The sequence below is a fragment of the Chiloscyllium plagiosum genome, unplaced genomic scaffold (genome assembly GCF_037043375.1).
Source record: "Chiloscyllium plagiosum isolate Xiang-an unplaced genomic scaffold, Cpla_swu_hap1 HiC_scaffold_28, whole genome shotgun sequence".
Lineage (NCBI taxonomy): Eukaryota > Metazoa > Chordata > Chondrichthyes > Orectolobiformes > Hemiscylliidae > Chiloscyllium > Chiloscyllium plagiosum.
Window position 1 is genome coordinate 12029103 of NW_028270166.1, and position 19803 is coordinate 12048905.

The window sequence follows — 19803 nt, forward strand, 5'->3', positions numbered from 1 at the left end:
GCCCATAAAGAGGGAGAGTCCACTACTGCTACTGGCAGGGCATTCCATGAACTCACGACTCGCTGAGTAAAGAACCTACCCCTAACATCTGTCCTCTACCTACCACCCCTTAATTTAAAGCTATGCCCCCTCATAATAGCTGACTCCATACATGGAAAAAGGTTCTCATGGTCAACCCTATCTAAACCCCTAATCATCTTGTACACCTCTATCAAGTCACCCCTAAACCTTCTTTTCTCCAATGAAAACAGCCCCAAGTACCTCAGCCTTTCCTCATACGATCTTCTTACCATACCAGGCAACATCTTGCTAAACCTCCTCTGCACCCGTTCCAGTGCCACCACATCCTTCCTATAGTATGGCGACCAAAACCGCACACAATACTCCAGATGCGGCCGCACCAGAGTCTTATACAACTGCAACATGACCTCAGGATTCCGGAACTCAATTCCTCTACCAATAAAAGCCAGTACGCCATATGCCTTCATTACCGCACTATTTACCTGGGTGGCAACTTTCAGAGATCTGTGTACATGGACACCAAGATCCCTCTGCTCATCCGCACTACCAAGTATCCGACCATTAGCCCAGTACCCCATCTTTTTGTTACTCTTACCAAAGTGAATCACCTCACACTCACATGTCCCCTCCTTGCTGCTCTTAGTTCTCTCTTCAGATCCTTCCTGGCTACCTTATAACTCTCAATCGCCCCAATTGAACCTTCACGCCTCATCTTTACATAGACCGCCCTCTTCCATTTAACAAGGGATTCCAATTCCTGATTAAACCTCGGCTCCCTCACACGACCCTTTCCTCCCTGCCTGACAGGTACATACTTATCAATGACATTAAATAGTTGCTCCTCGAACAAGCTCCACATATCAATTGTGCCCATGCCTTGAAGCCTACTTTTCCAAGCCACGCATCCTAAGTCGTGCCTCACCACATCTTAATTTCCCTGCCCCCAGCTATATCTCTTGCCCTGCAGTGCACACTTATCCCTCTCCATCACTAGAATAAAAGTCACCGAATTGTGGTCACTGTCCCCAAAGTGCTCACCTATCTCCAATTCTAACACCTGGCCTGGTTCGTTACCCAGAACCAAATCCAGTATGGCCTCACCTCTTGTTGAGGCCATACCCAACCAACCCAACCAACCTGTGGCACAGCATTTCAACTCCCCCTCCCACTCCACCGAGGATATGCAGGTCATTGGACTCATCCACCGCCAAACCACAACAACCCGACGGTCGGAGGAGGAGCGTCTTATCTTCCGACTGGGAACCCTCCAACCGCAGGGGATGAACTTGGACTTCACCAGTTTCTTCATCCCCCCTCCCCCCACCTTGTCTCAGCCGGATCCCTCCAGCCCGGCACCGCCTTCCTGACCTGCAGTCTTCTTCTTGACCTCTCCGCCTCCATCCTACTCCGACCTATCACCCTCACCTTGACCTCTTTCCACCTATCACATTTCCAACTCCCCTCCTCCAAGTCCCTCCTCCCTACCTTTTATCTTCTCCTGCTGAACACTCTCTGCTCATTCCTGAAGAAGGGCCTGTGCCCGAAACGTCGAATCTCCTGTTCCCTGGATGCTGCCTGACCTGCTGTGCTGTTCCAGCAATAAAGTTTCAACTTTGATCTCCAGCATCTGCAGACCTCAGTTTCTCCTCACCTCTTGTTGGCATGTCTACATATTGTGTCAGGAAATCCTCCTGCACACATTGGACAAACACCGACCCATCTAACGAACTCGAGCTATAGCTTTCCCAGTCAATATCTGGAAAGTTAAAGTCCCCCATAACAACCACCCTATTACTTTCACTCTTCTCCTGAATCATCCTCGCAATCCTTTCTTCTACGTCTCTAGGACTATTAGGAGGCCTGTAGAAAACTCCTAACAGGGTGACCTCACCTTTCCTATTCCTAACCTCAGCCCAAACTACCTCAGATGGCGAGTCTTCATCCATCGTCCTTTCCACCCTGTAATACTATCTTTGACAAGCAATGCCACACCTCTCTCTCTTTTATCCCCACCCCTGACCCTACTAAAACATTTAAACCCTGGAACCTGCAACAGCTCTCCTGCGCGCTTTTATAGGGAAAAAAAACCTACCCAGGTAAGCTTGCGCTACACCAGCTTCCGACTGCCCCTCTGGTCGTCGTCACTTCCCCCTGCTGCTCCCGCTCTTTCTGTGAAGAGAAAACAAACACCGCTGCCCGCTACCGGTAAGTAATTTTAAAACAAACTGTCTCACCTTAGCTGTAGCCTTCCGAGTTCGTTTAAACTCAGCTGCTGCTCGCACTCAAAATCAGGAGGAATCTTGATTAACAGGATAAGTTTTCCTCTGGGGGCCATGAAAATTCCATACTTCTGCGCTTGCAAATTTGAAAAAAAACTTGAGCCCATCAAAGTCCCTGGCCCTGAATTGCAGGAGGCTGTCATCTGGTTGGTACAAAGAGAGTGATTCCTGATTGGGCCATCAGAAACTGGGCTCAAGAAATCCTCTAGGACCAGAAACATAAAGACATTTCAGCTTTCAGATTATCAAGCTAAGAAATGAATTAAACAAATGGCCTGACTGGCCTGAAAATATCTAATCTCATCTGATTTCGGACACCTAGCAGATTCGGCCCTGGTTAGTACTTGGGTGGGAAACTACTTGGGTTGGCACGGTGGCACAGTGGTTCACACTGCTGCCTCACAGGAGCAGGCACTGAGGTTCGATTCCAGCTTTGGGTGACTGTCTGCATGGAATTTGCACATTCTCCCTGTGTCTGCGTGGGTTTGCTCTTATTTCCTCCTGCAGTCCAAAGATGTGCAGGCTAACTGGATTGGCCATGTGAAGTTGGCCACAGTATCCATTGGATAGGGATTAATCATAGTAAATGCAGGTTTACAGGGATGAAGTAGGTCTGAGTGGGATGGAGTGAGCTGGAATGGACTTGATGGGCTGAATGGCCTGCTTTCACACTGTAGGGATTCTATGGAATACGAAAAGCAGCAAGCTTCAGAACTCTTGTGGAGCAGCAATAGTGTCCCCACTTTATGATAGACAGGGTGAGTTTCCTGATGAAAGGCTTTTACCCAAAACATCGATTTTCCTGCTCTTTGGATGCTGCCTGACCTGCTGTGCTTTTCCAGCACCACTTTGATCTAAACTCTGGTTTCCAGCATCTGCAGTCCTCACTTTTGCCTAGTGTGAGTTTGAATCCCACCATCTCTAGAGATATTCCATAATATGTCTGAGCAGGTTGACTGACAACATCTTCATGCGGAGTTGATAAAGTGTGGAGCTGGAAAAAGCACAGTAGGTCAAGGAGCGTTGATGTTTCAGGTCAGGATTCTTCGGCTCCTCTGATGCTTCTTGACCTGGGGCACTTTTTCCAGCTCCACACTTTATTGACTCCGACTTTCCAGCATCTGCAGTCCTCAGCATCTCCAGTGTCTACATGTTGCCATATTAATGAAATATAAAGGCACAGGAAGGATCTGAGGAGAGAAAGTGATGTGTTATGGTTTGGTACAGGAAAGAAGGATGAGGTAAAGCAGGAGGACGGTTTGAATTTATCACATCTATATGTATATGCATGGATTGGCTCTCTTTGTTCTTTTTTGGGAGGTTGCTGGCTGATTTATTGTCCATCCCTAATTTCCTTTGAGAGTATGGTTGCGAGCTAACTTCCCAAACCAGTTCAAGGATTTTGACCCAGTGACGCTGAAGGAACGATGGGTGTAGTCAGTGTTCCTGTACATCTGAGGCCCTTATGAGTCCAGGAGGTAGCGATTGCAAGGTTTGGAAAATGCCATCGATGGAGTTTTAGTGAGTTACGGTGGTCTGAGCTGTTTGCTTTGCAGCTGGTCTGATTATTTTGACATGTGTAGCTGGTTGACGTTGTCTGCAGGCTGTTTGCTTCATTTCTTCATAAGGAAAATCTTATTTCAGTGAAGAGTGGTTAGGATGTGGCATATTTTGTACACCAGTCAAAATATTTTAAGTACAAGAAAGAATGCAGGGATGTGGAGAAGTGGATGAACTCAATTGCGCTTTAGATACATGGACTTACTGGATTGAATGGTCTCCTGTGCTGTACTTTTCTATAAGTGATAGATATGGATTGTTAGGCTGTTTAATTTGGGGGACAATCACATAACAACAACAACAACAAGAGGAAAATAATTATCTCAATGTTCCTACTCTCTGAAGCTACTCCTTAAATGGTGGCACAGTGGTTAGCACTGTTATCTCACAATACTAGAGTTCTGGGTTCAATTCCAGCCTTGGGTGGCTGTCTGTGTGGAGTTTTCACGTTCTCCCTCTGTTGATGTGGGTTTTCTCCCACAGTCCAAAGATGTGCAGGTTGATGGATTGGCCATGCTAAATTGCCCATTGTGTACAGAGTAGGTGGGTGAGGACTGTAGTTGCTTATATTTTCCCCAGCACCTATGTTGTGTGTGTGCAGGTGTGAGACGCAGTGAAAAATACAAGATGTACAAATCTTTCTACAATTTTCACCACCAGGAAGAAAGGAAACACCCAAGTGGCCAGTGACAAGTAGTGCCCTTCTTAGAGGGCAATGATGTGTGATCAAAAAGTGAAGGGGAGGGCAGGGTTTAAATCAAAATAGAGTTGGAGAGGTAAATAATACACTCCACTCCCTGCGGTGCCCACCTCTCCCTGAACAGCTCAAGGGTGTTGGTGAGGACTGCAGATGCTAGAGAGTCAGAATCGAAACGTGTGGTGCTGGAAAAGCACAGCAGGTCAGGTAGCATTCAAGAAGCAGAAGAGTCAATGTTTTGGGCATAAGCCCTTCATCAGGAATTAGATTAGATTACATTACAGTGTGGAAACAGGCCCTTCGGCCAAACAAGTCCACACCGACCCGCCGAAGCGCAACCCACCCATACCCCTACATTTACCCCTTACCTAACACTACGGGCAATTTAACGTGGCCAATTCACCTGACCTGCACATCTTTGGATTGTGGGAGAAAACCGGAGCACCCGGAGGAAACCCATGCAGACACGGGGAGAATGTGCAAACTCCACACAGTCAGTTGCCTGAGGCGGGAATTGAACCCGGGTCTCAGGCGCTGTGAGGCAGCAGTGCTAACCACTGTGCCACCGTGCCACCCACTGTCAGACTAGGTGGGGTGGCCATGGGAAATGTGAGGTTATAGGGATAGGGTGAGTCAGTGTGGGCTAAATACCCTGAATCCATTCTGTAGGGATTCTATGATTAAACCCCCAACACCTTACCTCACCTTTAAGACATTCCTCAAAATCTATTGTTTTATTTGGTGATTTCAGCTATCGCTTCCCTCTTGTTTTCCTGGTCCTTTCTTTCTTCTATTTGATCTTTGGTGAATACCCCTGGGACGTTTAGGGAGTGGGTCATTTGCTATGGCACATATAATTCAGTGGCAAAGTAAAGTCTACAGTCACAATTGTGGCTTGCAAGTAGTTTATTAAAATAATTTCTGGCAGAGGATCTCTGTTTATGATAAGCAGTGCGTGTTTTCAACACTGACAGAACTTTTCCAGCCACTTCACTAAGAACTGAACCACAAACCCCACCCCCCCACCCCCCCGCCCCTCCCCCGACCTCACTTCAGACTAACGGCCTGGTGATTGAGCAGTGGGTAGGATCCACATCCTGCTTGTGTTTGCCTTCCTTTGTTGCGGACAGGCCTATCAGCTGAAATTGTCCCAAATGGGCCACAGTATTTAACACTCGTGACTGCAGCAGTATTTTGCAACTCAGAACTCTGCATAATGTATCTGAACTGAAAGGGTATCCATTACCGGTTCCCTCGCTTAAATGCAAGCCTATTAAGAGCAATTTCCTCCTCAGGGCAATTTCAATTCTACTGTTTGATTTCCTCCAGTACTTTTTCTCCCTACAACCATCTCACCCTCGTTCTCTGCTTCTACCACCACCCCCACCCCCGCCCCCATCTCTTTTTGCTGGCCTTCTCATTTTATAGTTAAATTGCATCAGAGTCATATAGCATGGAAACAAACCCTCTAGTGCAACCAGTCTACACCAATTAGGGCAGCTCTGTAGCTAGTGGTTAGCACTGCTACTTGACAGTGCTGGGGACCTGGGTTCGATTCCAGCCTTGGGTGGAGTTTGGATGCTCTCCCCAACGTCTATGTAGGATTCCTCTGGTGCCCTGGTTTTCTCCGACAGTCCAAAGATGAGCAGGTTAAGTTGGCTGGTCATGCTAACTTGCTCATGGTGTCCAGGGATGTGCAAGGTGGATTAGTCGTGGGAAATGCAGGGATAGGGTGGGTCTGGGTAGAATTGTCTTTGGAGGGCCAGCATGGGCTCAGTGGGCTGAAAGGCTTGCTTCCACACTATAGGGATTCTATGTCCCCAAACTAAACTAGCCCCACCTGCCTGCACTTGACCCATATCCTTCCAAACCTTTCCTTTTCACAAACTCATCCAAATGTCTTTCAAACATTGTAGCAGTACCTGCCCCTGCACTCATCACTTTCTCTGACTGTTCATTCCACGCTTTAACCACTCTCTGTATAAAAACATGTTGCCGCCATGTCCTTTCTAAATGTTTCGCCTCTCACTTTAAAAGTATGCCCCCTAGTTTTGAACTCCCTCATTGTAGGGTAACAAACCTTGTTGTTCACTTTATCTATACTCCTCATGATTTTCGTTCCGGTCTTTCCAATCTATCTTCATATCTCAAACTGTCTATTCTTGGCAACATCCTGGCCAATCTTTTTTGAACTACCCCTGTTTAATAATATTCTTCCTACAATGGGGCGACAATAACTGCACACAGTACACCAGAACAGGTCTCACCAACATTCTGTACAACCTCAACATGACGTCCCAACTTGTACACCCAAATATCTGAGCAATGACGGCAAGTGTGCTAAACGCCTTCTTAACCACCCTGCCTACTTTAGAGGGCAGCGTGGTGGCTCAGTAGTTAGCACTGTTGCCTCACAGCGCTAGGGACCTGGGTTTAATCCCTGCCTCGGGTGTCTGTCTGTGTGGAGTTTGCACATTCTCCCTGTGTCTGTGTGGGTTTCCTTGTGCAAGCCAGGTGAATTGGCCATGTTGAATTGCCCATAGGGTCAGGTGCAATAGTTAGGAGTAAGTATATGGTGGGGGAATGCATCTGGGTGGGTTGCTCTAAAGAGGGTCAGTGTGGACTTCCTGGGCCAAATAGCCTTTTCCATACTGTAGGGACAGTTAAAGGAAGACTTGCATTTCTGTGGTGCCTTCCATGACTACAGGGTGTCCTAAACTACTTTTAGCCTATAAAGTAGTCTTGAACTATAGCTACTGCCAGAATTGCGGCATTGTTTATAGGATGGTACCACAAATGACAATATGAAAAGTACCAGGTGATCCCTTTTTTATGATGTTAATCGAGGGATTGGTGTTGGCTGGGATATGCTTTATCTTCAAAAGTGTACAATATGATCTTATACATTTGGCTTAGAAAGCAGTGAGGGTCTCATCCACAAAGACAGCACATCCGACTGTACTGCAATCCCTCATGACTGGAATGTGGATTTTACACTAAAGCTTCTTGATTGTGACTTGAATTTATCACTTTTTGACTTCAGGGCAGCAGTCCTATGAATGGAGAGCTGCTGGAAATCATCTCTGTCTTTCTCACTCTCACTGTATAACTATTATACATTTGCACATTATTTTTGCATATCTCCATCCCTGCTCCCTGCCCCACTTTCTGTAAGGTTCTTCTTATTTTGTCTTGTTACATTGTGTTTGAGTGATTGTTATTCCTTGGAGGTATGTACAGTCTGACTGTCAATGTTCACAAATTTCCAACTGTTTACCTTTTCGACTTTCGGGTCAAAAATAATCAGACATCTTTACTTTCTATTTTGCAGAAGTAGTGACCTCTCTCGATACCATCTTGAACAAAACAGATGTTCGAATGTGTTTGTTTTGGCTCAGATAGTAGCTGTCAGATTGAGATGATTTTTTAAAAACTCCAAAAGCATGCACACAATCTGGAATGTCGTTTCGAGAAAGCTAGCTGGCACACTGGCCAATTCCAAGCTCTGTTCTCCTTTCACATCCCAGCTCACTCTAAGATCATGGAGGATGTCCAACTTTTTCAGATATATCTATTTCATTCACCTTACAATGACATCCATTCATATAGCAGAGTAACTGGTTGTAGCTAAACAGTTGCTGCAGTGCTGCTAAATCACACAGCAGTGTGCTACACCTTGTGCCTTTCATGGTTTGATTTGCTCACCCTCGCCACCACAATACACCTTCTCTAGACTTTTTGATTTGCCCCTTCCCAGATTGGCTCGACCAGTCAGCTGCTGTCCTTTATGTTGTGGGTTCTTCAGCAGAAGCAGAGTTTAAATGTTGAAGCAAAGCCCTTCTCTGTAATTCTCACAATCAAGTGCATTGTTCCTCAGATCTTCTAGGTCTGTATATATGTGGTCCTGCTTGTATGTAGGGGCACAGGAACAGATGAGGAAGCCATTTTGTGCCAACAACCTTCCCCACCCTCTCCCCGATTACATTGATCATGGTTGATCTCTGGCCCAACTCCTTATACCTATATTTGCCCCACATTGCAAAATAGCCTCACAATCTCATTTTTAACATTAGCCGTTGAGCTTGCGTTCTGTTTGCACAGGAAAATCTCAAAACTGTGGTCGGTTTCTGTGAGTCGAAATGTTTCCTAGTATCTCACTTAAAAACTCTGGATCTGATTGATCAACGATGTATCATAATGTGAGAGTCCCCAACTGCCTGCAACAATTTCTTGTTAGATACTCTAGCGATTATCCTCTTGAAGACTTTGATCAAGTCAATCCTTAACCTTCCGAATTCCATTACACTTAATCCTCCAGTAGCCTTTTTCTTATTATTTTCTGTAACTGATGAAGACTTTTTATTGAGATACATACTTAGACCAAACCAGTTTGTATCTCTACTTTTTCGAATGCGGTCCCTTTTGAAAAGTCTCTGTTCTAACCTTTTCAGTCCCAAACTGGATGATTTCACAATTGTGTACATTTGTAGTTTTCCTCATTCACATTGAGAGTAGGTAGAGGACATTTCAAGACCAATTTAAAAAAATCAGAGGGCTGATTGAAACCCTGGACCTGCAAAGGGAGCTGCATTCAGTTAAGAGAATGCGGTTTTTGCAAGAAGGCATGCTGCAAGGATTGATTGGTTCCGTAACGGCATAGTGCACACCATCTGGAAGACCACAAATGTGGAGGCTTTCAGAATTCAATAATCACCGGGATGGAACTATCCCTGAATGTAGCATTGAAGAATTTCCTGCCGTCACACGTGTAGCAGCCCTTGGCCCTACCTGGCCCGTGTAGAACTGAAGTTCTCTGTATATCACTGCTCCTAATGGCTCTATATGAATGAAGTCCTCTCCAGAGGGTGTTGTTTTTTTGTAAAACCAATAAGTGGTACCATGGGAAGTTACTGAACATGGGATGTTTTGTTAGCAAGCAGCCATCCCTCAGTGAAATGACGATATGCTGCATGAGACCAAGGGAAAGAACACAATTAAGGATTTTCGATGGATTATTAAGCTTTCAGCACTCACAAAGGAATTGGCTGTTCTCAGTTTCAACAACAACTGTAAGAAACCGAAAAAACAACTGTGCATGCTGGAAATGTGAAAACAAAACAGAAATTGCTGGAAAATCTCAGAATCTGTGGAGAGAAAAAGGAGTTAACATTTCAGGTTCTTCAGAACTGATGGTAGCTAGGAAAACCCTAACAGCAAACTTTAACATCATGAAATGTTCCAAGACATTTCTTAGGAGCATTATATGACACAAAGTGAAATGAGGTCAGATGATCCAAACTTGGTAAGTTGGTTTTTAAAGACTATCATAGAGTCTTGGAGATGTACAGTATGGAAACAGACTCTTTAGCAATTCATCTACGCTGACCAGATGTCGTAAATTAATCTAGTCCCATTTGCCAGCATTTGGCCGTTATCCCTCTAAACCCTTTCTATTCATATACCCATCCAGATGCCTTTTAAATGTTGCAATTGTACCAGCCTCCATCACTTCCTCTGGCAGCTCATTCCACACACGTACCACCCTCTGTATGAAAAAGTGTCTCTTATGTCCCTTTTGAATTTTTCCCTTCTCACCTTAAACTTATTGCTTAAAAACAAGGTAGAAATGGACAGTGGAGAGCTGCGAGGTTTGGGGAAAAGGGGAATTTCAGAACTCTCAGACTAAGCAAATGAAGCCACATTCATTAATGGTGAAGTGGGAATGCACAAGAGGCTAGAAATAGAGGAGCACGGATATATCAGAGGGTTATGTGATTTTTTAAAAATCCTATTATTCATTCATGGAATGTGGCCATCACTGGCTTGACCGGCTTTGATAGCCCATTCCTTATTGCCCAGAGAGCAGCTAGAAATTGTGAATTTTTTTTATTCATTCACGGGATGAGAGTGTCGCTGGCTGGGCCAGCATTTATTGCCCATCCCTAATTGCCCAGAGGGCAGTTAAGAGTCAACCACATTGCTGTGGATCTTGAGTCACATGTAGGTCAGATCAGTAAGGACAGCATTTTCCTTCTCTAAAGAAGATTAGTGAGCCATGTGGGTATTTCCCAACAATGAGCTCGCAGTCTACATTAGATTCTTAATTCCAGATATTTTTATTGAAGTCAAATTCCACCATCTGCCATGGTGGGATTCAAACCCAGGCACCCAGAGCATTATCTGCATCTCTGGAATAACAGCAATAATACCACTAGGCCATTGTCTCATGTGTAAGCCAGAGCAGCTGAGGTTGGGTGATTTCCTTTCCTAAGGACATTAATGAACCAGTTGGTTTTTAACAAGGAAGAATTGTTCCACCACTTCTGACCCACAAAAATAGGGAAGGGCAAAGAGGGAGTTGAAGACGCGGATGAGTTTGTTATAAACAGGTTTTATGGGTTATTTAAAAGTTGCACACATCTCAGCCTGTAAACCTGTTGTGTTTGAATTTTAATAAAGCCATTAGTTTTGATAAGTTTGAAATCCTGGTTGATTTTACCCAAGTAACCCACAGCCCACAGCTGTCACACTTCAAATGTCAAGCTTTGTGGTTAGAACTGCAGATTTCTAGAAGAAAAAGGCAGTCTGACCTATAACTGACCCAAGAATCTACAGACCGCTATCAGTCCTTAATTGACGTGAGAAAGACACTCAAAGCGTCTTCCTTTTTACTTCAAAGTCACACAAGGAAAGTAAGACTCTCTGACCTCGAACTACACTCAGCACTTCTTGTGAGCAATCAGCATCTAATTGATCTCCAAGTTATGGCAAAATTACACCTTGTAGCTTTAAAGCTACAGGCACCTGTTGGGTATTACTTTGTACATTATGGGTTAGAATGCTTCTTGTCTTTTCGAAACTAAATATCCTGCAGCTGACCATGAATTGTATCGAGGGACATCTCGTACATCTGGAGATGAATTCAATACACATGTTCACTGTAGGTAGGAGTTTAAATCTATTCCTTCCGTTTGCTCAAAAGCAATGATGTGTAACAGACACAGCAGTGATCTAGATACAAGATTTTAGATTACGTATGTTTATGTAGGACTGTACCATAAATCAGGGTGTATAATCCAACCCAGCATATAAGATGGGCTCGTTTTACCAGCTCCCCTAATAAATCATGTCTCTGTATAGTTAAGTCAGCCTGTTACTAGTAGCCATGGCAGGGTATACTCATATTAGTAATGAATCTCATGTATTTTTGTTATATTTACCAGTACCTTAATTGGGTACAAGTGATCAAGCTGTTAACACTGCATAGGAGTTTGAGATAAGCCCACTTTTTGACTTGAATGCCAATGTAATTTCATAATTGTCGCGAGTGTGGTGCTGGAAAAGCACAGCACGTCAGGCAGCATCCGAGGAGCAGGAGAATTGACGTTTCTCAATCCTGATGCCCAAGAAGTTGATTTTCCTGCTCCTCGGATGCTGCCTGACTTGCTGAGCCTTTCCAGCGCCACACTCATGACTCTGATCTCCAGCATCTGCACTGCTCACTTTCTCCAAGTTTTATAATGGTGACCACCCACCCCAGCAGCTTCCTTTTATTTATGTTCCCACAAAGTGATTACACTCCACTGGGGCAGATAGGGGCTTGAACCCTGGTCTCCTGGATTAGAAGCTGGGATAACATCACTGCACCACAAAAGCCCTAGCAATTCCCTTTTACACTTGATGCATACTTCGAGTGTGCATTTTTGGAGGAATTTGTCAAAGGATCAAAGGACAGCTTATATATTGACACCTACAGGTAAGACCTTTTACAGATAGTACTTCAAGTGACCCATTTTTTACAGTGAATGCGTTGACTTGTTCTGCTCATTATATCTTCATCTGAATGTAGAAAACAGTGGACAGGAAACAGAGAGTATTCCCAAGCATGATATTCTATTGTTGTCTGGGGGAGTTCTAGATGCTGTTTGTGGTTCCTTTCTCTAAAATGGGGAGATAGTGAGAATCTTCAGTGTCTTTAAAAGTAATAGGTCAAACTAAACAGTCAGGTTTTCAGTTATCTCAGTTAGCTGGATGGCTGGTTTGTGACACCAACTGCTTTGGGTTCAACTTCCACGCTGATTGAGGTTACCTTGGAGATCCCACCTTCTCAACATTGCCTGTCACCTGAGGCATAGAGGCTCAGTGGTTAGCACTGCTGCCTCATGGTGCCAGGGATCTTGGCTCGATTCTAGCTTTGGGTGACTGTCTGCATGGAGTTTGCACATTCTCTTCGTGTTTGCGTGGATTTCCTCCGGGTGCTCTGGTTTCATCTCACAGAGCAAAAGGTATGCAGGTTAGGGGGGATTGACCATGCTAAATTGTCCACAGCATCCAGGGATGTGCAGGCTAGGTGGATTAACCATGGGAAATACAGAGTTACAGGGAGAGGATAGGCGGGTGTGTCAGAGTGGGATGCTCTTCAGAGGGTCAGCCAGTCAGCATGCTTCCGCACTGTAAGGATTTCAGGTTAAGCCACCACCAGTTGTCTCTCTCTCTAATGAGCTAGCTGGATATGGGGATTTTGCCTTACTTTCACCAAGTGAATTATTCATTCCAACTCAGCATACGGCCTAACCTGTTGCTGTTTCTTTGGCATCTCTTTATCCACAAGTGATTAAGATATTGTCATTATCATCATCAACATACATGCTCAAGAGTTGACCCTTTGCAGATAACAGAGATGCAGGGTTTTACACATCAGGATAAGATGGGTCTCTTTGCTTTGGAGGGGGTGCTGAGTGGAGTGGTGACTTAATAAACATACTGACATTTATGCAAGGTTAAAATTTAGATAGAATGGACACAGAGAGAGTGTCATTTTACATATTCGGAGGCCATCAATGCAGTGACCAAGAAACCTAAGAGGGATTTCAGAAGAAACGTATTTTACTTGGAGAGTGGTGAGACTGTGGAACCTGCTACCATTGAGAGTCTCTAAGGAGAATAGTAACAATGCACTTAAGTAGAAGCCAGACAGGCATTTGAGGGAGAAGGGAACACTGAGTGAATTGGTAGATTTAGCTGAGAAATAAAATGAGAGGCAATGGAGCATAAACACTTATGGACTGATTGAGGCAAATGGTCTGTTCCTATGTTATGTTTCCTGTTCTCCTTCTGTTTCCCATTTATATATTGAGGATGAATAATCAGCACAAGTCGAATCAGGATGACGCGATAATTTTATCTGTCCACCTTATTGTCGTATCTTTCAATTGGCCCGTCCTTGGCAAACACATCTTGCTATTTCTTTCATGCATGTGTCCCTTTTATTACAATAGCATTCACTCATGTCTCTTTTCAACAAGTCAATGATTCTTTCTTTGAAAGATCTCTGCTAATTTCTCTGTGTACTTTATTTTAAACTTGCACCTCCTGATGTTTCAACCTTTTGTCACTGGGAACATCCGCCTGGATTGGATTTCTTAATGTCTCACACAATCTTGGAAATTTCAATGAAATCCCACAACATCTCTATTGCAAGAAAAATCTGTGCAATATTTACAACCTTCATTTGAGTTAAAGTCTGTAGTACATGGATTTGTACTGTTGTCCTCCTCCTTATCGCCTTATAGTGTCGAAGAAAAGATTGACACAGGAGGCAGCTATTTGACCCATCAAGTTATCATTGGCTCTTTCAGCAAGTCCCACCAGAATGCTAATGGAATGCTGGCTTTTATATCCACAGGACCAAGTACAAAACAGCCGAAATTAAGCTGCAGTTTTACAAAATCCTGGTTAGAGCCCTTGCGAAATACTGCTAGCATATCGAAGCACCAAGCCTTAGAAAGGATATATTGGCCTTGGAGGGAGTACAACAAGTAAGTTTACAAGTTTATTACAGAGATACTTCTGCAATTTCTGTTTTTGTTGCACATAGCGTTCGCTGCTGTAAGGAGAGGAACATCAGACTCTCCAATTGATCTATGTATGTCCCCTGAATCTTGAGGTAAACAGTACCAGTCTGGTACATGCTTGTAAACAATCAGTCAGGTGCATGCTAGTATGGATCAGTCTGGTATGTGCTTGTAAACAATCAGTCTGGTACATAGTTGTAAACAATCAGTCCGGTAAGCGTTTGTAAATTACCAGTCCGGTACATATTTGTAAATTATCAGTCCGGTACGCGTTTGTAAATGATCAGTCTGGTACGTGCTTGGACATGATCAGTCTAATATGCGTTTGTAAATAATCAGTCTGGTATGTGCTTGTGAACGATCAGTCCGGTACGCGTTTGTAAATAATCAGTCTGGTACACGCTTGTAAACGATCAGTCCGTTACATGCTTGTAAACGATCAGTCCGGTACATACATATAAATGATCAGTCTGGTACACACTTGTAAATGATCAGTCTGGTACATGCTTGTGAACGATAAGTCGAGGACGTGTTTGTAAATTATCAGTCTGGTACGTGTTTGTAAATGATCAGTCCAGTACAAGCTTGTAAATGATCAGTCCGGTACACGCTTGTAAATGATCTGTCTGGTATGTGATTGTAACCAATCAGTCTGGTATGTGATTATAAGTGATCAGTCTGGTATGTGCTTGTAACCAATCAGTCCAGTACGTGCTTGTAAATGATCAGTCTGGTACATGCTTGGAAACGATCAGTCTGGTATGTGCTTGTATCCAATCAGTCTGGTACGTGCTTGTAAATGATCAGTGTGGTACGTGTTTGTAACTGATCAGTCCGGTACGTGTTTGTAACCTTTCAGTCTGGTATGTGCATGTAAATGATCAGTCCGGTACATTAGATTAGATTAGATTAGATTACATTACAGTGTGGAAACAGGTCCTTCGGCCCAACAAGTCCACACCGACCCGCCGAAGCGAAACCCACCCCATACCCCTACATTTACCCCTTACCTAACACTACGGGCAATTTAGTATGGCCAATTCACCTGACCTGCACATCTTTAGCCTGTGGGAGGAAACCGGAGCACCCGGAGTAAACCCACACAGACACGGGGAGAACGTGCAAACTCCACGCAGTCAGTCGCCTGAGGTGGGAATTGAACCCGGATCTCTGGCGCTGTGAGGCAGCAGTGCTAACCACTGTGCCACCGTGCCGCCCACGTGCTTGTAAATGATCAGTCTGGTACACGCTTGTGCATGATCAGTCTGGTACGTGCTTGTAAACGATCAGTCCCGTACATGCATGTAAATAATCAGTCTGGTACGTGCTTGTAAATGATCAGTCCCGTATGTGCTTGTAAATGATCAGTCTGGTACACGCTTGTGCACGATCAGTCAGGTACGTGCTTGTAAACGATCAGTCTGGTACACGCTTGTGCATGATCAGTCTGGTACGTGCTTGTAAACGATCAGTCCCGTAGGTGCCTGTAAATGATCAGTCCCATATGTGCTTGTAAATGATCCGTCCGGTACGTGATTGTAAATGATAAGTCCGGTACACGCTTGTGCACGATCAGTCTGGTACGTCCTTGCAAACGATCAGTCTGGTATGTGCTTGAAAATGATCAGTTAGGTACATGCTTGTAAATGATCAGTCCGATACGTGATTGTAAATGATCAGTCCGGTATGCGCTTGTGCACGATCAGTCAGGTACATGCTTGTAAACTACGAGTTTGGTACACGCTTGTAAACAATCAGTCTGGTACATGCTTGTAAACTATGAGTCTGGCACAGGCTTGTGAATGATCAGTCCCGTATGTGCTTGTAGATGATCTGTTTGGTACATGATTGTAAATGATCAGTCCGGTACGCGCTTGTGCACGATCAGTCTGGTACATCCTTTCAAACGATCAGTCTGGTACGTGCTTGTAAATGTTCAGTCTGGTACACGTTTGTAAATGATCTGTCTGGTACGTGCTTGTAAACCATCAGTCTGGTATGTGATTGTAAATGATCAGTCCCATACGTGCTTGTGCACGATCAGTCTGGCACGTGCCGGGAAATGATTAGTCCGGTATGTGCTTGTAAATGATCAGTCCAATACGTGCTTGTAAACGATCAGTCTGGTACGTGATTGTAAATGATCAGTCCTGTACGTGATTGTAAACGATCAGTCTGGTACATGCCTGTAAATGGTCAGTCTGGTACATGCCGGTAAATGACTAGTCCGGTATGTACTTGTAAAAGATCAGTCCAATACGTGCTTTTAAATGATCAGTTTGGTACGTGCTTGTAAATGATCAGTCCGGTATGTGCTTATAAACGATCAGTCTGGTACGTTCTTGTAAATGATCAGTCCCATACGTGCTTGTACATGATCATTCTGGCACGTGCTGGTAAATGATTAGTCCGGTATGTGCTTGTAAACAAACAGTACAATACGTGGTTGTAAATGATCAGTCTGGTACGTGCTTGTAAATGATCAGTCCGGTATTTGCTTGTAACCAGTCTGGTACGTGCTTGTAAGTGATCAGTCTGGTACGTGTTTGTAACTGATCAGTCCCGTGCGTGCTTGTAAACAATCAGTCTGGTATGTGCTTGTCAATGATCAGTCTGGTACGTGATTGTAAATGGTCAGTCCGGGACATGCTTCCAAACGATCAGTATGGTACACGCTTGGAAATGATCAGTCTGGTACATGCTTGTAAACGATCAGTCTAGTACACGATTGTAAATTATCAGTCTGGTACATTCTTGTAAATGATCAGTCCCATACGTGCTTGTGCATGATCAGTCTGGCACGTGCCGGGAAATGATTAGTCCAGTATGTGCTTGTAAATGATCAGTCCAATACGTGCTTGTAAACAATCAGTCTGTTACGTGATTGTAAATGATCAGTCCTGTACGTGATTGTAAACTATCAGTCTGGTACACGCATGTAAATTATCATTCCCGCGTGTGTTTGTAAACGATCAGTTCGTTACGTGCTTGTAAATGATCAGTTTGGTATGTTCTTGTAAATGATCAGTCCCATACGTGCTTGTACACGATCAGTCTGATACATGATTGTAAATGATCAGTCCCGTACGTACTTTTAAACAATCAGTCTGGTACATGATTGTAAATGATCAGTCCAGTACATGCGTGTAAACAATCAGTCTGGTACGTGCTTGTACATGATTAGTCCCGTGCGTGCTTGTAAATGATCAGTCTGGTACGTGATTGTAAATGGTCAGTCCGGTATGTGCTTTCAAACGATCAGTCTGGTACACGCTTGTAAGAGATCAGTCCGGTACGTGTTTGTAAACGATCAGTCTGGTACGTGCCTGGAAATGACCTGTCCGGTACGTGTCTGGAAATGATCAGTTTGGTATGTGCTTGTCAACAATCAGTCGGTATGCGCTTGTAAGAGATCAGTCTGGTACGTGTTTGTAAATGATCAGTCTGGTATGTGCTTGTACACGATCAGTCTGGTACATGTTTGTAAACGATCAGTCCAATATGTGCTTGTACATGATCAGTCCCGTACGTGATTGTAAATGATCAGTCTGGCACGTGCTTGTAACTGATCAGTCTGGTATGCACTTGTTAAGGATCAGTCTGGTATGTGTTTGTAAATGATCAGTCTGGTATGCGCTTGTAACTGATCAGTCTGGTATGTGCTTGTAAACGATCAGTCCGATATGTGTTTTTAAATGATCAGTCCAGTACGTGTTTGCAAATGATTAGCCTGGTACACACCTTGGAAACTATCAGTCCGGTACGTACATGTTAATGATCAGTCCAGTATGTACATGTAAATGATCGGTGTGGTATGTGCTTGTAACTGATCAGTCTGGTACGTACTTGTTGACAATAAGTCCGGCACGTGTTTGTAAACGATCAGTCCGGTATGCGTTCGTCAACAATCAGTCTGGTACGTGCTTGTAAATGATCAGTCTGGTACGTGCTTGTAAATGATCAGTCCTGGACGTGCCTGTAAATGATCCGTCTGGTACACATTTGAAAACGATCATTCCAGTACGTGTTTATAAATGATCAGTCTGGTACGTGCTTGGAAACGATCAGTCCGGGACGTACTTGTTAACGATCAGTCATGTATGCGCTTGTAAACGAACAGTCTGGAACATGCTTGTAAATGATCAGTCTCGTACGTGCTTGTAAATGATCAGTCTGATACGTGATTGTAAATGGTCAGTCCGGTACGTGTTTGCAAATGATCAGTATAGTACACGCTTGGAAATGATCAGTCCGGTACATGCTTGTAAACGATCAGTTCGGTGCGTGCCTGTAAATGATCAGTCTGGGACATGCTTGAAAAGATCAGTCTGGTATGAACTTGTAAACAATCAGACAGTTATGTGTTTGTAAATGATCAGTCCAGTACCTGTTTGCAAATTATTAGTCTGGTACACGCTTGGAAACTATCAGTCCGGTACGTACATGTTAACGATCAGTCCGGTACGTGCATGTAAATGATCGGTATGGTATGTGCTTGTAAACAATCAGTCTGGTATGTACTAGTTGATGATAAGTCCGGTACGTGCTTGTAAACGATCAGTCCGGTACGCGCTTGGAAACAATCAGTCTGGTACGCACTTGTAAATGATCAGTCCGGTACGTGCTTGGAAATGATCAGTCTAGTACGCACTTGTAAATGATCAGTCTGGTATGTGCTTATCAATGATCAGTCTGGTACATGCTTGTAAAAGATCAGTCTGGTACATGCTTGTAAACGATCAGTCCGGTACGTACATGTAAATGATCAGTCTGGTACAAACTTGTAAATGATCACTCTGGTACATGCTTGTGAACGGTAAGTCCAGTACGTGTTTGTAAATGATCAGTCCAGTACATGCTTGTAAATGATCAGTCTGGTACGTGCTTGTAAATGAACAGTCTGGTACGTGCTTGTAAATGATCAGGCTGGTACGTGCTTGTAAATGAACAGTCCGGTACGTGCTTGGAAATGATCAGTCTGGTACGTGCTTGTAAACGATCAGTCCGGTACGTACATGTAAATGATCAGTCTGGTACAAACTTGTAAATGATCACTCTGGTACATGCTTGTGAACGGTAAGTCCAGTACGTGTTTGTAAATGATCAGTCCAGTACATGCTTGTAAATGATCAGTCTGGTACGTGCTTGTAAATGAACAGTCTGGTACGTGCTTGTAAATGATCAGGCTGGTACGTGCTTGTAAATGAACAGTCCGGTACGTGCTTGGAAATGATCAGTCTGGTACGTGCTTGTAAATGAACAGTCTGGTACGTGCTTGTAAATGATCAGGCTGGTACACGCTTGTAAATGAACAGTCCGGTACGTGCTTGGAAATGATCAGTCTGGTATGTGCTTATAAATGATCAGTCTGATACGTGCTTGTCAATAATCA

The 19803-nt window shown here is 44.0% G+C and overlaps 1 long non-coding RNA gene across 1 annotated transcript in view; it reads right to left on the minus strand.

The window, feature by feature from the left end:
- Nucleotides 1-2396: 2396 nt before the first annotated feature.
- LOC148142494 (uncharacterized) overlaps nucleotides 2397-19803 on the minus strand; it is a 168979-nt gene continuing 151572 nt past the window's right edge. The window contains exon 3 of the long non-coding RNA XR_015751895.1: nucleotides 2397-2505. This is a non-coding gene — a long non-coding RNA (uncharacterized LOC148142494). The remainder of the gene's footprint in view (nucleotides 2506-19803) is intronic.